At 41.6% G+C, this 20278-nt stretch overlaps 1 protein-coding gene across 1 annotated transcript in view; it reads left to right on the forward strand.

The window, feature by feature from the left end:
- Positions 1-20278, forward strand: part of LOC127572139 (voltage-dependent L-type calcium channel subunit alpha-1D-like) — a 305309-nt gene that overhangs the window by 91946 nt on the left and 193085 nt on the right. The window lies entirely within an intron of this gene.

Below are 20278 nucleotides of genomic sequence, written 5' to 3' on the forward strand. Positions count from 1 at the left end.
TTATACTAATAGAAAGAGAAAAACTAAGCCCAAATAATGACAGGCAGAAATGGGCACTTCTGGTACAGACAGGGGAAAAGTGTTGCCTAAAGTTAGAGATTCAGTATCGATGAAAGGACTCAAGGATCAAGTACTATCTCGAATACTTGGTTTTGAGAGATCTTGGGTCAGGAATTCTCAGAAGTTGGGTTGTTATCCTTGGATCATTTCCTCTGTCTGTTTGGTAATCCTTTGCAATGATGGAGCTTGGAATAGCATGTTTGTTTTGGGGGTCTGGCTTTGGCCATGAAATTTGCTCATGGGAACTGACATAGTGTAATTAAAAAGACATTAGCATGGGCAAGGTCACTAACATTGGTTCACTTATTCTGCAAATGGACTCGACAGATTTTTTAGAGAGAGTGTTGGTGTTACCTTTCTGGTGCTTTAAGGTGCCTGCTGCAGTTCGTCCTAGGCACAGAATCATCCAGGAAGGCAAGATTAACACCACCTGATTGATCATGAATTTTGTGCTGGGTTGGATGCCTTGATCTTCAAAAACCTTTTTTTGTCGATGGTCAAATTCTCTGCCCCTACACTGAAGGCCATGATGAATTACATCATCCATGTCTGTTTTCGTTGAAAGGTGTCTCCTGAGTTGTGAGAAGTTGTTCCATGTTTTCCAGGGTGTATCTTCATTGTCATGAGGTGCTTGTGCAGCTCAGTAGGTTGGTGGAGGACCTATGTTTTGCAGATATTTAGTATGAAGACCATTCTCTTTTACACTTCAGTGAATGAGTCAACAATGGCTTGAAGTTCAGTGTCTGAACATGTGTATGTCCTAGAGCTGTCTGCATACTGCAGAGAGACCTTGGTCTCTTGGAGAGACCTTGGTTCTGGATTGAAGGTGATATAGATTGGTTTCCATTTGTTCTGTCAATTATCTCCATTCCAGTTGCTACAATTGGGTTTGTCTCTTTTCTTGAAGATGGTCACAATTACAGTGTCTCTCAGGTTCCCTGGAATATCTTCCTCTTCCCCGATGTGGGAGACGAGGCTGTGAATTTGTGATTGAAGTTCCTTTCCACTAAGTTTTGGAACCATGGAAGTTGGACAAGGGCTTACGAAGGACAGTCTGGCAGTCAGTGCTTGCTAGAAGGTACATTTGAAAGGTGTCCTGAATTGAGAATCTATCTTTGACTCCATCTCTTAGCATACAGTCCTGGCATGAGCCCAGTTTACAGGCAGTTGAAAAAGTAATCTGAAAGTTGAAAAACAACAAAGCCTCCGGAGCAGGAAAAGTCACATCTGAAATACTAAAACACTGTGGAGAAGGACTTCTGATGCAAATTCATGATCTTAACTCTCTCATCTGAAATCTAAAGAGTTGCTTTAATCATAACCATCTTCAACAAAGGAGATAAGTTCTACTGATGTAATTACAGGCAAGTTTCCCTGTTTTCTGCTATCAGTAATGTCATTGTAAGCATCGTTCTCAGCTACTTTCTTCCAGAGGCTGAAGAGCTTTATCCCAAACTCTCAATGCATATTTGCCCCATCAAGAGGCACAATGGACATGCTCTTCACCACATGACCAATGTAGAGAGCAGCACTAACCGCTGTTCATGGCCTTTCTCAAACTTACAAAAGCCTTTGACTCCAAAGTTTGACTATCCCCAGAAATACACTACAATTCTATCACGCTACATGATAACATGCAAGCCATGATCCTAACCAAATAATTCAGCACAAATTCAATCAAGTGCAGACTGGAGTCCAGCTAGGCTATGTCATTGCTCCAACCCTCACCTCAAACTTCCTCACTGCAATACTGCTCATCAATTCCAACCAGCTTTTCATTTGAGTTGATTAATCTACAGGAAGAGCTGTTCAACTTTTGCTGCATAGCTGGGCTCTGCCTGGCATTAACAAAGAGGAACAAGCAGAAAAGTCGTGCAGTTCTTGGAACTCGCAGCATTTTTCCTTTAAATTATGTAGTGTTCAAAAATATGGCATTGTACAATCCAATTTCTAGGCATAGTGTTTTGGTATTCCTCCAATGCTGCCCATGCACAGATATGTACACAACATATAACATTACATGTACTTGCGACCACGTGTACAATGATGCTTCACACCATAGTCTTGTATGTCCAGCTGGCGTGTCTGTTCAATGGAACTGAAAGCACAGAGTAACACAGATTATACAAATATGGCAGGTGAGTATTTGCAGCACACGGGATTCCTTATGTTGTGGATGGCATATGAAATCGGGAATGAAAACACACACACACACACACACACACACACACACACACACACACACACACACACACACACACACACACACACACACACACACACACCATTGCAAGGTAGTGTATCTGCACACCAAGAACCTTTTTTTGCAGCTTATGCTGTTCTTCTCTACACAAGAGAAATAAGCTTATGTCAAAACAGATCAATATACCAAAGATGCAAAACAGATCAACATACCAAAGATGCAAATCTCATTAAGGTTTGTTTTACATTGAATATACTAGCTATTAATGTAGCTCATTGCTTTCATGGGCTTTTATTATGAGCAACGTGAGCAATAACATAATAGTAATTTAAAATTGTATGTGTAAAAAGAACACTGAATAAATCTAGAAAGGGTAATGAACAAAGCATCTCTCTTTTAAATAAACCAGAAAAAGATAGGCTATGTGGTTTAAGCTCTTGCGTATGCTGACCAAAGCATGTGATTGTTTGTTCAAATGTTTTGACTGCTAGGGTATACAGAAATATAAAACCAATTGAATATATTTTCCTCAATCTTTTTCTGCTCTATACAGCTGATGAGTTTAGACCGTACAGTACCAATAAAGTGAGCAGCTGAGTGTTATCACTAAATATATCTACATCAGTCAAATTATGTAACTGTTGCATAGGTCTTTTCCTATGACACATCTCTTTTTTTCTAAAAATGATTTGTATCTCTTGCAGTACAATGGATTAATAGGATTTTAGTTTTTTCCTCTCAACTATATCTTGTTTTATAATATTCTTAACAATTTAATCTGAAAATTTCTGAGCATTGAAATATTGCACTATTATACTCATACTCCATATGGCTAGGTAAAGTATCTTACAAACAATCTGTGCATCACATTATAATTGAACTAAACTGAATGCTTAAATTTTTCATACACTTAAGTGGCTGACGCTGCAATTTCTATCAAAAGCCATATGTTCACTGTAGCTACTGTAAATTGCAAATTATAAACAGCAATCACATTTTGCAACACTGTCATTCAATTTAATGTTATGCAAATTATTATGACACAAAATAATAATTAAAAGGTTGCCCAAATATGTGTCCTAATCTTGTGTGATAAAACATGGTCTGCTAGAAATATTAAAGTTATGCAGGAAGGGCAAACATATGTATCTCATGAGCTGGTCTTGCAACCAGGAAAATCACCTGATCATGTTTTCACTGAGATCCGTTCCTCACCCAGCAATTCTAGAGTTTTTTCTTGTCAGGAATGTCAACAGGCCATCTTATGCACCTTTAGATATTCCATTTTTTCAGAAAGGTAATTCAATTGAGTAATTAGATGATGAAAAACAATTATTTGGCATAACTGTGCAATCCATAACTTGGAGCCAAGCTATTTAAAATCAAAATAAAAAAAAAACTACCTTTGCTAGAAATTTGAAATAAAAACACAAAATGCTGTAAATACTCTGCAGATCAGGCATCACTTGTGGAAAGAGAAAAAAAGTTAATATTTCAGGTCAAAGAGTCTTCAATCTGAAATGTTAACTGTGTTTCTTTCTCCATAGGTGCTGCCTAACATGCCGAGGGCATCCAGCATTTTCTTTTACTTACAACTGAACGTCGATATTTGTAAACTGGAATGCATGGTCCCATAAAATCCTAAAATAAAATCAGCTGAAAGAACTGCACAGGAAATAAAAACTTATTCAATGTACTTGGGATCTTAAAATAAGTAAAATTGGTATTTAAAAAGATAATGTAGTAGGCATCGTGTTTACAGTTGTTATCTGAAGAATCCTTTCCAACATTATCAATCAAGATCTAACCACCTATTTACCGTATTAACATACAGATGCTGTTTCCACTTGTAATGCTGACAAAACTAATGATAAATAAATGAGTTACTAATAAATCAGGAGAATTCAGAAATTGCTTTTCTCTGTGATTTGTTTTTCTCTATGACACAGAGTTGTTGAGGTGAACAAATCAGATGCATGTAAAAAAAAAGTAGATACATAAGGGTAAAAAAAAATAGAAGACTACTTTGATGGAATCATGAAAATAAGAACAGGAATAGGGGGAACCCACTCCTCCATTCAGTACGATCATGGCTGATCCCTGTCTCAAAATCATATTCCTGATCCCCCCCTTTATCCCATTTGAATCTGGAAATCTATCTTCTTCTGAAATATAGCCTGTAACTTCTCCAGTTTTTATGGTAGAGAATTCAACAGGTTCACCAGCTTCTGAGTGATGAAATATCTTCTCATCTGAGTCTTAAAGGTTTTACCCTGTAGTGGGTCCAAATGAAGTAGGGTGGAAAAATCTCCTATCGAACACTAACACCAGTGGATCAGATGACTTTGTTCTAAACTGACGTCATATTTAACATAAGACAGAATTAAAACCAAATGCCCAATACTAACCTGTTAGGCAGGACCTCTTAGTCAGGGGGTTGAAGATGGGAAATCTGAATTCTAATTGAGGAGCTGAATGGGTTGGAAGCAGGATGGAACGTTTCCAGAATCGAAGAAATAATCAAGGGTGGACTCCTTCATTTAAGATTCTGTTTAACATGCAAAATTTGACATGTCAGAGATTAGAGATATCATAAGGGATTGACCTTCAGAAAATACATGGAGGTATTTCTTCTTTGAGAATTGTGAATCTTTGGAATTCTCTGGCACGCAGATTTGGATGCTGTCATTCAATATATTCAAGGCAGAGCCAGATATTCAGATTAATCAGAAGTTATGGTTATAAGAAAATAGAGTTGAGGCCAAAGATCAACCATGATCCCACAGCATGTAGAGCAGGCTAGAATGTCAGTAAAGCTTGCTCAAGATGTTAAAAACATTGAAGATATTGCCACTTTCACCAGATGTTTTCTTCCTCTTCACTTTTCATCTATGAAGATGAAAATGATCATGAGCGCTCCACCAAAAGGAATAGCCTGTCACTAACCACTCTGCCCACACCCATTATCATTTTAAATATTTCTATCAGGTCTCTCCACAGCCTTCTCAAAAAATCAGCCCCAGCATCTGTTATCTATCCTTGTACATTATCACAAGAACCATCGTCGAGTATATCTTTCCTGCATCTTCTTCACATTCTTCTTATAATGTTACAAACCAAAATTAAAAATATTATGCAGTTGTTGCCAGACCTGTGTTTTATAACGGTTCCATATCACTGCCCTGCTTTTATACTCTATACCTCTAATGATAGAAATGTGAATGTCCTATTTACCACTTTCTCAACCTGCCCTGCTACTTTCAATGATTTGTGCACACATAATCTTGGGTCACTCCACTCCATATTCCTTTGAGAACAGTTTTCTTTATTTCTCCACATTAAACTTAATCTGCCTTGCGAATGCTTGTTCAGCTGTCTGTTTCTATCTATCACTATCTTCTTCAACAATTCACATTGCCAAGTTTTGTGTCATTTGCAAAATTTAGAGCTTGTGACTTGCACCCGCAAATCTAGGTCATTAATATAGATCAAGAAAAGCAAGGGCCCTAACACCAGCCTGTGGGAAACACAAGTATTCACCTTTCAGCAGTCGGGAAAAAAAGCAACCACTCACCACAAATCTCTGTTGTCTGTTATTTAGCTAATTTTGTATCCATGTTATCAGTGTCCTTTCATGCCATGTCCTTCAACTTTATTACTCACCTTATGTGGCACCTTATCAAAACCCTTCTGGAAGTCCACATACACATGACACTGCATTACTCTCATTAACTCTATCTGTTAACTCATCAAAAGACTTGATTAAATTGATCAAACACAATTTGCCCTAAACCAAGCCATCCTGTCTTGCCTCCAATTGACTATTAATCCTGTCCTGCATCAATGTTTTTAAAATGTTTTCTACTACTGAGTTAAACTAACTGGCCTGTAGTTGCCTGGTTTATCCTCACTCCCTTGCACTACAGAATAACATTTGCTACCCTCCAGTCCCCTTGCACTTCCTCCAAGTCCAAAGAACACTGAAAGATTACAGTCACTGCCCCCATGATTTATTCATATACTTCCCTCAAAATCTCAGATGCATCCCATCAATCCCAGTGATTTACTACTTAAAGTTCAGCCACCTTTTCTAAAGCCAATGTGTTATAATTTTTACAAATTCTTATGTCTCAACCATCCCCTCTTTGCTATTACTTTTGAAGGACCACATTTACTGGTGAAAACGGATGCAAAGTAGTTTAACAGGGCCCTCAGCATTCTTGTGCAAGTTTCCATTTTTGATTTTAATGGATCACACTTCTCTGTGTACTACCCTTTTGCTAGTTATATTTTACTTAATTGTTCTCTGTATCACTAGCATCAATCCAAGGAGGTCACTGTAACATTAAGTTAGCGCTCTATGGTCATCAGTGCTTAAACCCTAATCCTGAAAGACATGGTTGTGGCCAAGAAGGATTTCTGCTGCAGTCTTGGAAAACCCCTGGTATGATCCTCTTGGGCATCTTCAGTGTCGGAGCTGGAAAGGATGCAACAATCTGGCAAGGCGTGATCAACAAGGAAGGAGTAAGGAAAGCTAAATCCAATGGAATCCTCCCTTAGACAAAATGCTTGGAACATTGGCTTGTCGTTGTTAATATTCTGTTTCAAGGTAACATCCAAATTCTGTGAAAGTATGTCATCATCAAACGACAGATGGCAAGGATATCTGCATCACCCAGTTCCAATGACTTTTGGACTGACCTCCCCCCGATATACTGCTTTTGTTATCAGCTTGGCTCCAAAACAACAGTGGCAACACAAATGCTGCTGCAAGAAAATCAATGTCGAAAACGTCAAAAACTCCACTAAGGTAGCTCTTCTCAGAGTCCCTCGCAGACAAACTAATGACCTCAAATCAAGAGAACTGTAGAGTGTCCACAGTGCCTGGATGGCCCGAAGTCCACCATAACTGCCACTCAGCTCCAGTGACCCAGGTTCGATCCTGACCTTGGTTGGTTTGGGAACACCCGGATTGTCCTCTTTGGTACACAGTCCTCAACACACTTGCAGATAAAGTCTGTGATGGTGATGACGTACTCATCTAGGCTGGCAGCTGAGTCTTTGAACACGGACCAGTCTACCGACTCAAAGCAGTCACATAGAAGATCATCTATTTCCTCAGACCAGCACTATATGATTTTCTGTAGTAGATCCTCCCGTTTCAGCTTCTGTTTGTATGCAGGGAGAAGGAGCACTGCCTGGTGGTCTGATTTATCAAAGTATGGGCAGGGGGTGGCTCAGTAGGCATCTTTGATGGTTGTATAGCAATAGTCAAGGGTGTTTGGGGCCCTGGTGGGACAGGACACGTGCTAGTAGTATTTTGGTAACACACTCTTGAAGTTGGCCTGGTTGAAGTCACCAGCAATGATGAAGAGGACCTCAGGGTATCCCATTTAAAGACTGTTGACCATAGAGTATAGTTCATTAAGTGCAGGATTCACTTCCGCCTGGGGTGGGATGTAGACTGCCGTCAGGATAGCTGAAGTGAACTCCCGTGACAGGTAGTATGGGCGGCACTTCACTGTTAGATATTCCAAGCTGGGTGAGCAGGAACTCACCAGGACCATCATGTCCGAACACCACAAGGTGTTAATTAAGAAGCAGACACCTCTGCCTCTGACTTTGTCCAAGGACACTGTATGGTCCATCCAGTGAATTGAGAAGCCCTCAGGTTGCATGGTGCAGTCAGGTGAAGCAGGTGTAAGCCAGCTTTTGGTGAGACATAGCACACAGCAGTCCCTCAGTTCTCTTTGGTAGGTCAGTCTTGCCCTTAGTTCACCAACTTTGTTCTCAATGGCCCTACACTCATCTCTGGAGCACCTGGACAGTAAAGGCACCTACGTTAGGCTATTATTTATTGATTACAGCTCCTCCTTCAATATTATAATTCCAAGCAAATTCATCACCAAACTCCTAGACCTGGGACTCAACACCTCCCTCTACAAGTGGATCCTTGACTTCCTGACCAACAGACGGCAAAAAAGCTGGTCATTGACTTCAGAAAAGGGGGCGGTGTACGTGCACCTGTCTACATCAATGGTGCTGAGGTGGAGAACTTCAAGTTCCTTGGAGTGAACATCACCAATAGCCTGTCCTCGTCCAACCACATAGACGCCACAGCCAAGAAAGCTGACCAGCACCTCTACTTCCTCAGGAGGCTAAAGAAATTTGGCACGTCCCCTTTGGCACTCACCAACTTTTATCGATGCTCCATAGAAAGCATCCTATCTGGATGCATCACGGCTTGGTATGGCAACTGTTCTGCCCGGGACCGCAAGAAACTGCAGAGAGTTGTGGACACAGCTCAGTACATCACGGAAACCAGCCTCCCCTCCATGGACTCTGTCTATACCTCTCACTGCGTTGGTGAAGCAGCCAGCATAATCAAAGACCCCACCCACCTGGGTCATTCTCTCTTCTCCCCTCTCCCACCAGGCAGAAGATACAGGAGCCTGAGGGCACATACCACCAGGTTCAAGGACAGCATCTATCCCACTGTGATAAGACTATTGAACGCTTCTCTTATGCAATGAGATGGACTCCTGACCTCACGACCTACCTTGTTATGACCTTGCATCTTATTGTCTACCTGCAATACACTTCCTTGTAGCTGTGACACTTTACTCTGTACTCTGTTATTGTTTTTACCCTGTACTACCTCAATGCACTGTGTAATGAATTGATCTGTACAAACAGTATACAAGACATGTTTTTCACTGTACCTCGGTACAAGTGACAATAATAAACCAATACCAATACATTAGCCTGGGCAAGGTCACTGACATTGGTGAGTTTCATCATCCATGTCTATTTTTGTTCAATGGTTGCTCCTGAGATATGCAAAGTTGTTCCATGTTTCCCAGGGCATTATCAAGGATCTTTATTGTCATGAGGTGCTTGTGCAGCTCAACAGGTTGGTGGAGGACCTATGTATTGAGGATATTTAGTGTAAGGCCCATTCTCTCATACACTTCAGTGAATCACTTGAAGTTTGGTGTGTGAATGCGTGCATATCTAAGAGCTGTCTGCATACTGCAGCACAGAGAGTGAGGTTGGAGAGACCTTGGTTCTGGAGTGAAGGAGATATAGGTTGGTTTCCATTTGTTCTGTAGATTAGCTCCAATCCAGCTGCTACAATTGGATTTGTCTCTTTTCTTTAAAGGGGTCACAATTATGGTGTTTATAAGATGCCCTGGAATATCTTAATCTTCCCAGATGTGGGAAATGAGGCTGTAAATTTGTGACTGAAGTTCATCTCCATGAAGTTTTAGAACCATTGGAAGTTTGCTCCTGAGGCCTTGTTGTTTAGTCGACATTGAAATTATTGATGACTTGTCCAACCTCACTGCCATCATAGACTGACAAGATAATTTTCTGTGAGGTGGAATCAAAGACACTCATGTTGAGAACAGTTATGGTTGAGGAATTATTTGAAGTGTTCCATAATGGTAGCTCCCTTTCTTTGATAAGCTTTCCTCTGTTCTTGACTCTCAATAGAGCAAGTCATGGGTACTTGGGCAATAGACATTCATCACACTGCTAAACAATTGACCTATATCATTGTTATCAGCCATTTTCTGGATCTCCTTGATTCTTTTCATGTGTTCTTCAGATTACAGGTTTTCTTTTGGAAGAAGGCCTTCAGATGTCTGCAGACCTGTTACTTTCTTTGTGAGATGTAGTGGAGTTTTGAATTCAAGGACTTCATTTGTTTTTGTTTACTTAGCTCTTTGATCTCCTGGTCATTCTCATCAAAGCAGTCTTAGTGTATTGTGACAGAGAAACCAAGACACTTTTTAACATGTGCTAATTATTTTTCATGTTACCTTATATGACACTGAAAGAGGTCATTTAGCACCTCGAGTTTATGTGAGGTCTCAATGTATTCTGATCAGTCCCTTTTCCCTATTTATTTCCCGGTAACCTATTCTCTCTCACGTGCCCATCAACTGTTGCCACCCATGGTAACCAAGGGTAATTTACGATAGCTAATTAACTTACCAGTAGATCTTTGGGCTGTGGGAGGAAAAACAGAACATCCGCACGGTCACAAGGAGGATGTGCAAATGCCACACAGATAGAATTGGTATTGGTTTATGATTGTCGGATGTACTGAGGTACAGTGAAAAACTTGTCTTGCATACCATTCATACAGATCAATTCAATACACAGTGCATCAAAGTAGTACAAGGTAAAATAATAACAGAATGTGAATAAAGTGTAACAGCCACTTAGAAAATGCAGCGCAGGTAGATAATAAGGTGCAAGGCTTTAATGAGGTAAATTGTGAGGTTAAGTGCCATATTATCGTACTAGGGGACCATTCAATATTCTTATAACAGCAGGATAGAAGCTGTCCTTGAGCCTAATGGTACGTGCTTTCAGACTTTCTGCCTGATGAGAGAGGTGAGAAGAGAGAATGTCCAGGGTGGGTGGGTCTTTGATTATGTTGGCTGCTTTACTGAGGCAGCGAGAAGTGTAGACAGAGTCCATGGTGGGGAGGCTGGTTTCTGTGATATGCTGAGCTGTGTCCACAACTCTCTGCAATTGCTTGCGGTCATGGGCAGTGCAGTTGCCATACCAAGCCATGATGCATCCAGGTAGGATGCTTTCTATGGTGCATCAACAAAAATTGGTGAGGGTCAATGGCGACATGCCAAATTTCTTTTGCCTCCTGAAGAAACAGAGGCACTGGTGAGCTTTCTTGGCTGTGGTGTCTACGTTGTTTGACATCAATAGCCTGTTGTGGATGTTCACTCCTGGGAACTTGACGCTGTCAACCCTCTTGACTTGAGCATTGTTGATGTAGACAGGAGCATATGCACTGCCCCCCTTCCTGAAGTCAATGACTAGCTCTTTTGTTTTGCTGACATTGAGGGAAAGGTTGTTGTCATGACACCACGTCACTAAGCTCTCTATCATCTCCCTCCTGTACTTCGACTCATCGTTATTTGAGATACAGCCTACTATGGTGATATCATCTGCAAACTTGTAGATGGAGTTAGAGCAGAATCTGGGCATGCGGTAATGAGTATATAGGGAGTAGAGTAAAGGTCTGAGGATGCAGCCTTGAGGGGCACCAGTGTTGAGAATAATCGTGCTGGAGGTGTTGCTGCCTATCCTCACTGATTGTGGTCTGTTGGTCAGAATGTCTCCATCACTGAGGCTTTAATTACACTCAGTTAGTTGCCATAAGCAGATTTCATGGCCAAAGCCAGACCCCCAAAGCAAGCATGCTACTCCAAGCTCCATCACTGCAAGGGATTATGAAGTGGACAAAGGAAAAGCTCCAAGGATAACAACCCCTCTGACTTCTGAGAAATCCTGACCCTAGACCTCTCAAAACCGAGAAGGAGTATTCTAGATGGTACTCAATCCTTGAGTCCTTTCATTGATACTGAATCTCTAACTTTAGGCAACACTTTTTTTATGTCGGTATCAGAACTGCCCATTCTGCCTGTCATCATTTGGCTCAGTTTTTCTCTTTTTGTTAGTATAATCTGGCTTGCCCTGTCATTTGGTCTTGCCCTGTCAGAGATATTCCCTTAGTTCTACTCATTCCTCCCCATTTTCTCTGCTACTGAAATTTAACTTGTCTCTCTTTCCCAGTTCTGACGAAGGGACTTGATCCTGAACCATTAACCATTTCTCTTTCTACACATGATGCCTGACCTGTTGAGTACATTCAGCATTTTCCATTTTTATTTCAGATTTCCAGCATCTGCACTTCCTGATTTTCATTTATTTGTATCCTACTGCCAATCCCACTTCAGCCTCACAGTGGGCCCAATTGGTCCAATAATTAACCTATTGTCCATAGAGTAGATGTTTTGACCAGAGGACTAAGGACAAAAACAGCATTAAAATAATGCACAATCTTTTCTACCCAAGGCAGAAGGCATCAAACAGTGGTATACAGTCTCTCCATCCCCTCTGAACTCTGTTCCCAACAACTGCTCCTCCCTGTCATTGCAACTTCAGCACCTGAGGCTTGTAGCTTCCCATAGTTTCTCCCTAAACATTCTCCAGCAAACACCAGGAAAGCTGTCAGTCAACCATTTGATGCTACTTCTTGGTAGGCTGTGGTCATCCTGTTCAGTGTGTTCAGGTGTGTTTTGCTGGCTGATGATGATTGATTCATCGTGTGGAAGCAGGAGTGTCTTACTCGGTTGCTACCATCTTGCAACCAGCTAGTCTTTCAAAAAGTAGATCAGATAACCTAATAAAGTCGAGCAAAGTGATTGAAGTTAGCTGCATCATTTATGTGTGTACTAAATATGTTTGTTACTTAAGCTGCCTTTAACTGTGTTGAAATGCTTCAGAAACGTAACAAAAATGTACAGGAGGTTCTGCTTATCACTTGAGTAACTCAACTTTCACCTGCACATATTTCTTCAAATATATAAAACCACTGATTGTGGTAATCTGATGGAACTTGGAAGATATTTATCATGTCTGCATCTTTCTGAATATAGAAGGAAATCCATAATAAAACTACAGATTTAAATTGGGTAGTGGCCCCAGTCTCAATTTTGGGGCTGCTGGGGAGGCGGACAAAAACGGTCAGGCAGGAAGGTGATTGAGCTATATAATCCATCTACATCAGCCGTTATTTCTGCAAGTCAAAAGAGAAAGTTGCTTTGCTGGAGCTCATTCTCAACTCTTCATCTCACATGGTCTTTCTGTGGTGTACTGAGGCCTTTTTATGAGGAACATCTTCCACATGTGCATGTTATGGCAGAACAACATGTGACTGATCCAGTCACTTGAAATATAATTGATAATCCCTGTATTTGCTGGAGGAGATCCTTGCATCAGAAAGAATCTCATTATGGACACCAGCTTGCATCTTGAAAAATACACACATAATATCAAATGGTTTGGGTGATAGCATTGAACTTTTTAGAAGATTGGTGATTGGTGTAATGCTTTGATACTTAATCAAATCATTGCATTTTGGAGCACATGTAATGTTGATAAGAGACATATTAGAGATTGAGTGAATGGAATATTTTTTGTTCGTGCAATTAATGAGGTTGATGAAAGGAGAACAATATGGCGTATGGGTGAAATATATTAAAATGGAGGATCCTGCCACTTAATCTTTCAGCAATTTGCAATTTTTCTTTGGAAAGAAAATGATCAACCAAATAATTTTTCAATTATTAGTTTAATTAGTCATGCACAAATAACCATCAATAATGATGCTCTCTAAATTTGCCTGAAATAACCTCATAGCATAAAAATTGTCACTTTCACAATGATTAGCAGTCTAGCATCTATCATGATGGCAGGTGCAGGTCAAATTTAACCAATAACATCCATAATGTCTTTAATTTGTATAGCATTTTTAAAGTAGCAGAATGATCCCAATGTGCAGAACCATAGTGATTAGATGATGATGACTATTTGAAGGCCTGAACTGTTACTCAAGACACACACTCAAGACCCACCTAAGTGCCTGGGGAATTTAAATGTGACATGGCGCAGCAGAATAGTGGATAACTTACAGTGTTAGCTATCAGAGGTCTGGACCATTCATGCGGAGATGTGAGTCTGAATTACAGCAGGGCAGTTAGATTAATTTATTTTTTGGGATTGGTATTGGTTTAATATTGTCACATGTACTGAGATACAATGAAAAGCTTTCATTTTGTGTGCCATCCAGACAGATAATGCCATACATAATTACACTGAGGTTGTGAAAAGAAAATAGAATGCTAAATATAGTGTTGTAGTTACAGAGAAAGTGCAGTGCAGGTAGACAAATAAAGTGCAAGGGCCATGACGAGATGGATTGGGAGTTCAAGAGTTCATGCTTTAGCATATGAGAGGCCTGTTCAAAAGTTGCTAACAGTGGAATAGAAACTGTCCTTGAGTCTGGTGGTTCATGCTCTCAGACTTTCATACTTTCTACCTGAAGGGAGAGGGGAGAAGAGAGAATGACTTGATTATGTTAGCTGCTTTTCTGAGGGAACAGGAAGTGTAGACGAAGACAGTGGAGGGGTGTATTGGTTTGCATGATGGACTGGACCGCATTCACAACTCTCTGCTATTTCTCATGGTCTTGGGCACGCCATCCTAAGCTGTGGTGCATCTGGATAGGATGCTTTCTATGGTGCATTAATAAAAACTGGTAAGACTCATTGGGGACATGCCGAATTTCCTTTGCCTTCTGAGGAAATAAAGGTGTTGATGTGTTTTTTTGGCCATAGCATCCTCATGGCTGGACCAGGACAGATTGTTGATGATACTTACACCTAGGATCTTGAAGCTCTTAACCATCTCCACCTCAGCACCATTGATACAGACAGGGGTGTGTACTCCACCCTGCTTCCTGAAGTCAATGACCAGCTCCTTCATCTTGCTGACATCGAAGGAATGTCATCATGCCACTAGACTCTCTGTCTCCTTCCTGTACTCCATCTCGTCGTTGCTTGAGATCCGGCCCACTAAGGTGGTTTCATCTGCAAACTTATAAATGGAGTTAGAGAGGAATTTGGCCATACAGTTGTAAGTGTATAGGGAGTATAATAAGGGGTGAGGACACAGCCTTGCTGGGCACTGGTGTTGAGGCCAATTGTGGAGGACGTGTTGTTGCCTATCTGTACAGACTACAGTCTGTTGCTCAGGAAGTCAAGGATCTATTTGCAGAGAGGGCTGTAGGGTCCTCGGTCTAGGAGTTTGGAGATGAGTTTGTTTGGAATTATGATGTTGAAGGCGGAGCTATAGTCAATAAAAAGGAGTCCAGATGATTCAGAGATGAGTGTAGCGAGAGGGAGGTGGCATCTGCTGTGGACTAATTTTGGTGGTAGGCGAATTGCTGTGGATTGAGCTTGTCTGGGAGGCTAGAATTGATGAGTGCCATGATCAGCCTCTTGAAGCACTTCATGATGATGGAGGTCAGAGCCATTGTGCAATAAGGCATATCATCTTGTTTTTCTTTGGCACCAGAATGATAGCGGTCTTCTTAAAGCAGGTGGAAACCTCGTATTGGAGTAGGGAGAGGTTAAAGATGTCAGCGAATACTCCCGCCAGCTGGTCCGTACAGGATCTGAGGATGTGGCTCTATCTGAGCCAGTTGCTTTCTGCAGGTTCATCCTCAGGAAGGCCGATCTGACATCTGCGACCATGGGTACAGTTGCATCAAAGTTGTTGGGGTGGGCGACGTCATTTCACTGATCATCTGTACAAAATGAGCATGGAATGCATTGAGCTCATGGGGGAGGGATATGCTGTTGCCAGTGATACTGCCAGAGTTCTCTTTGTAGCCCGTTATAGTATGCAAGCCTTGTCACAATCGATGGCTATTCTGGGACTCAAGCTCAGACTAGTTTTGTCTCTTGACATTCCTGATGGCTTTGTGAAGGTTGTACCTCAATTTCTTGTACAGGTTAGGGTCACCCGACTTGAATGTCTCAGATCTGGACTTAAGTTTTCAGAAGACATTTGGTAAAGTGCTCCATCAGAGACTGGTTATCAAGACTGAATCTCATTGGATAAAACAGACAGTTGCAGCATCTAAAGAAAATCCACTTGGTGACAGGAAAGAGGGAGTTGTCATGAATTATTGTTTTTCAGACTGAAATAAAGTGTTCACCAGGGGGTTGATGCTGGGCCCACTGTTTTTATTAATATGTATTAATGACTTGGACAAATTTCCAGATTTGCAGCTGACATCTAGCAAGGAAAGATGGCAATCAGGAATAGGCTCCTTATTGAAGCATAATAAATAAATTTGAAAATGATGCAATAAACAGCTGTGTGCTTGAGGTTTAGCTGAACTTGAGAGTAAATCATTAGATCAGGCAGCATTTATGGAAAGAGAAACAGTTAACAATTCAGGTTGGAGATTGTTGGAAGTAAAGGGTGTCCTTGCTGTAAAGACAGAAGTTTGATTTTGGGACTTTGTGATGGTCACTCCTGGCAGTACTACCATTGACCTAAACAGGATGGATTCAGAACAGATCTGGAAGCACAACATATCCATGAGACACTCTGAGCAAGGTGCACCAACAGAATTCTATTCTACCACAGTCTGTAAGCCAGGAGGAATTTGAAGACAGTTCAGCAGTTTTCAGGTCACTGTTGAGATTATTAGCATTCTATTTCAGATTATTTAATTCACTGAATTTAAATTCTCCTGTTGCCGTGATAGAATTTTAACTTTTATGGCTGGGTCGTTGGTCCAGGAATTTGCATTACTTGTCTAATCATACAACCACTATGCTGCTATGCCATATAAATGTGCAAGGTGGTGTCTAATCAAAAATTAAGACAAGTGTCTAATCACCTTGTCTTAACAGTTGACACTTGACCACCACAAAATTCCCCCACAAACAATTTTACCATTGACCAGAAACTTAACTAGACCAGCCACCTAAATACTGTGACATCATACATTGGTTATTCGGGGTGGAATGGGGAAGAGTGATTCACTCACAGATTCTTAGAGATTCATGGAGTCATATAGTAAAGAAACAGGTCCTTCAGCTCACCGAGCCCGCTCCAACCATCGAGCACCTATTTATACAAATGCCATTTTATTCTCTACATTTCCATCAACTGCTCCAAGATCTATTACTTACAATACTCAGGGCAATTTACAATGGCCAATTAACTTGACTATTGCCTATCTTTGGAATGTGCAAAGAAACAGGAGCATCCAGAGAAGACCCATGGGTTACAGGGAGAATGTGCAAATTCCACACAGGCAGAACCAGAGATCAAGATCGAACACAAGTTGCTGGGGTTCTGAAGCGGTAGCCTTGCTAGCTGTACCACTGTACCACTTTCTAGCTGCTGACTTCCCAAAGTCTTTCCAACCGGTAAAAGGGCTCAAATCTTGAGTGCAAATGAACATTTTCTGCACTCCTTTATGATTACAGTCCCAATAAAATTCAAAGCTCGACATCATGCAAGACAAAGCAGCTCAGCTGATAGCACCACATTTATCATCTTAAACGTTATTTCTTTGCACTGTTAGTGCATTGTAGGTCCAGTATGTATCATTTGCAAGATGCAGTGAAGTAACTTGCCAAGGCTGATTTGACAACACTTCCGAGACCTGGGTTTTCTTCTATTCGAAGATCAAGAGTTGTAGGCGCAATGAAATACCATCTCCTGCATGTCGCACATTATCCTAACTAACACATGTAACCTTCATTCTCACTGGGGCATATTCCTGGAACACTGAGATGTTAATAAGGTGAGAGTACAAGGTGGCTCACTGCTACTTTAAAGTACAATAAGTGCGTGGTTTGCCAATAATACTCATACTTTGTTAATTTAAAAAGAAATGAATTGTTTGAAGACATGAGACTGCAGATGCTGGAACCTGGGGTTACAAACAATCTGCTGGAGGAACTCAGTGGGTTGAGTAGCATATAAGGGGAGCAGGTGTGGGGGGTATTGTTTCGAGTCAAAACTGCATCAGGACTGAGAGGGGAGATAACCAGTATGAAGAGGAGAAGGTGAGTGGTGAGACAGGAGTCCGAGGTGATTGGTGGACTGAGGAGGGCGAAAGATGATGGGAAGGTCAAGCTAGGTATGGGAAAGAAGGGGTAGAGTTAGGACACAGAGGCAAGTGGATCAGGGATGGAGGCAGGGAGGAAAAAAGGAGAGGCAGATGGAATGAGGTGGAAGGAGAAGAGGGTGGAGGTGGAGACAGCTGCTGGAGGTTGATAAGCAAGAACACAAAGGTTACCAGTGCTGGAATATGATAAGTAAGGGAGGTGATAATGGGGAGCGTTAAAGGAGAGGAGAATGGCAGATGGAATCAGAACAAGGTGGGCGAAGTGCAGGAGAGGGGAGAGAAGAAGCATGTCAGTGAACTGTGTATGTAGGAGGGGGCAGGGTGATAAAAATGGATGAGTGTGGAGGGGATGGTGGGAAATGGGAGGAGTGGAGGGGGAGGGGTGGTGAGGGAAAAACACACCAGAGGGGAAGGTTATCTAAAGTTTGAAAACGTGGTCTACATGCCATTGGTTTCATGAATTAGAGTCATGGAGTGCTACAGTACAGAAACAGGCCCTACGGCTTATCTAGTCCATGCCGACCTGATCTTCTGCCTCGTCCCATCTACCTGCACTCCTCCCATTCATGTACCTAGCCAAACTTCTGTTAAATATTACAATTGAACCTGCATCTACCACTCGCACTTCCCTCTGAGTGAACAGATTCCCCTTAAATATTCCACCTTTCACCCTATGTCCTCTAGTTTTTAGTCTCACCTGACGTTAGGGGAAAAAGCCTGCATGCATTCACCCTATTTATACCCCTCATAATTTTGTATACCTCTATGAGATCTCCCTTCATTCTCCTGTGCTGCAGGAAATAAAGTCTTAATCTATTAAACCTTTCCTGATAACTCAGGTCCTCAAGTCCCTGCAACATCATTGTAAATTTTCTCTTTCTAGCTTATTAATATTTCCCGTAGGTAGGTGACCTGAACTGCACACAATACTCGAAACTCAGCCTCACCAACGTCTTGTACAACTTCATCATAACATCCCAACTCCTGTACTCAGTGCCCTGATTTATGAAGGCCAAAGTGCCAAAAGCTCTCTTTATGACCCTATCTACCTGTGATGCCACTTTCAAGGAACTATGGCACACCTCAGCCTTACTATTCACTGTGCAAGTCTTACCCTCGTTGGTCCTCCCAAAGTGCAACACCTCACATTTGTCTGCATTAAATTCCATCAGCTATTTTTCAGCCCATTTTCCAAGCTGGTCAAGGTCACCCTGCAAGCTTTGATAGCCTTCCTCACTGTCCACTATGCCCCAGTCTTGGTGTCATCTGCAAGTTTGCTGGTCCAGTTTACCACATTATCACCTAAATCATTAATATAGGTGATAAACAACAACAGATACAGCACTGATCCCTGTGGCACACCACTAGTCACAGACCTCCAGTCAGAGAGGCAACCATCTACTACTACTCTCTAGCTGCTCCTGCTCAGCCAATGTTGAATCCAATTGGTTACTTCATCCTGAATGCCAGGCGACTTAACCTTCTGGACCAGCCTCCAAAGCAGGACTTTGTCAAAGGCCTTGCCAGAGTCCATGTAGACAACATCCACTGCCTTTCCCTCATCGACCTTCTTGGTAACCTCCTCGAAGAACTCTACCAGGACATGATCTACCACGCACAAAGCCATGTTGACTATCCCTAATCAGGCTCTGTCTATCCAAATACTTATGTATCTTGTCCCTTAGAATACCTTCCAATAATTTACCCACACCTGACATCAGGCTCACCAGCCTTGTAATTTCCAGGCTTATTCTTGGAGCCTTTCTTGAACAACGGAACAACATTAGCTATCCTCCAGTCCTCCAGCACCTCACCCGTGGCTAAGGACGTCCTAAATATCTCTGCCAAGGCCCCTGCAATTTCTGCACTAGCCTCCTACAAGATCTGAAGGGACACCTTGTCAGGCCCTGGGGACTTATCCACCTTCAGTCGCCTCAAGACCGTCAGCACCTCCTCTTCTGAATCCAGATATGGTCCATGACCTCACTACTCTTTTGCCTCAGTTCTATAGTCTCTGTGTCTGTCTCCAGAGTAAAAACATTTAAGTATTTAATTCATTTAAGATCTCCCCCATCTCTTTTGGCTTCATGATAGATGACCATGCTGATCTTCAAAAGGACCGATTTTTGTCCCTTTCTACCCTTTTGCTCTAAATGTAACCATAGAAACCCTTGGTATTCTCTTTTACCTTGTCTGCCAGAGCAACCTCATGTCCTCGTTTTGCCCTCCTGATTTCTCTCTTAAGCGTTCTCTTGCAGTTCTTATACTCCTCAAGCACCTCATTTTAACTGCCTATACCTCATATGTGCCACTTTCTTTTTCTTTACCAGGGCCTCAATATCCCTCAAGAACCAAGGTTCCCTAAACCTGTTATCCTTGCCTTTTATTCTAACAGGACCATACAGATGCTGTACTTTCAATATTTCACTTTTGAAAGCCTCGCACTTACCAAGCATCTCTTTGCTGGAAAGCAGCCTATC

The sequence above is a fragment of the Pristis pectinata genome, chromosome 6, assembly GCF_009764475.1.
Source record: "Pristis pectinata isolate sPriPec2 chromosome 6, sPriPec2.1.pri, whole genome shotgun sequence".
Lineage (NCBI taxonomy): Eukaryota > Metazoa > Chordata > Chondrichthyes > Rhinopristiformes > Pristidae > Pristis > Pristis pectinata.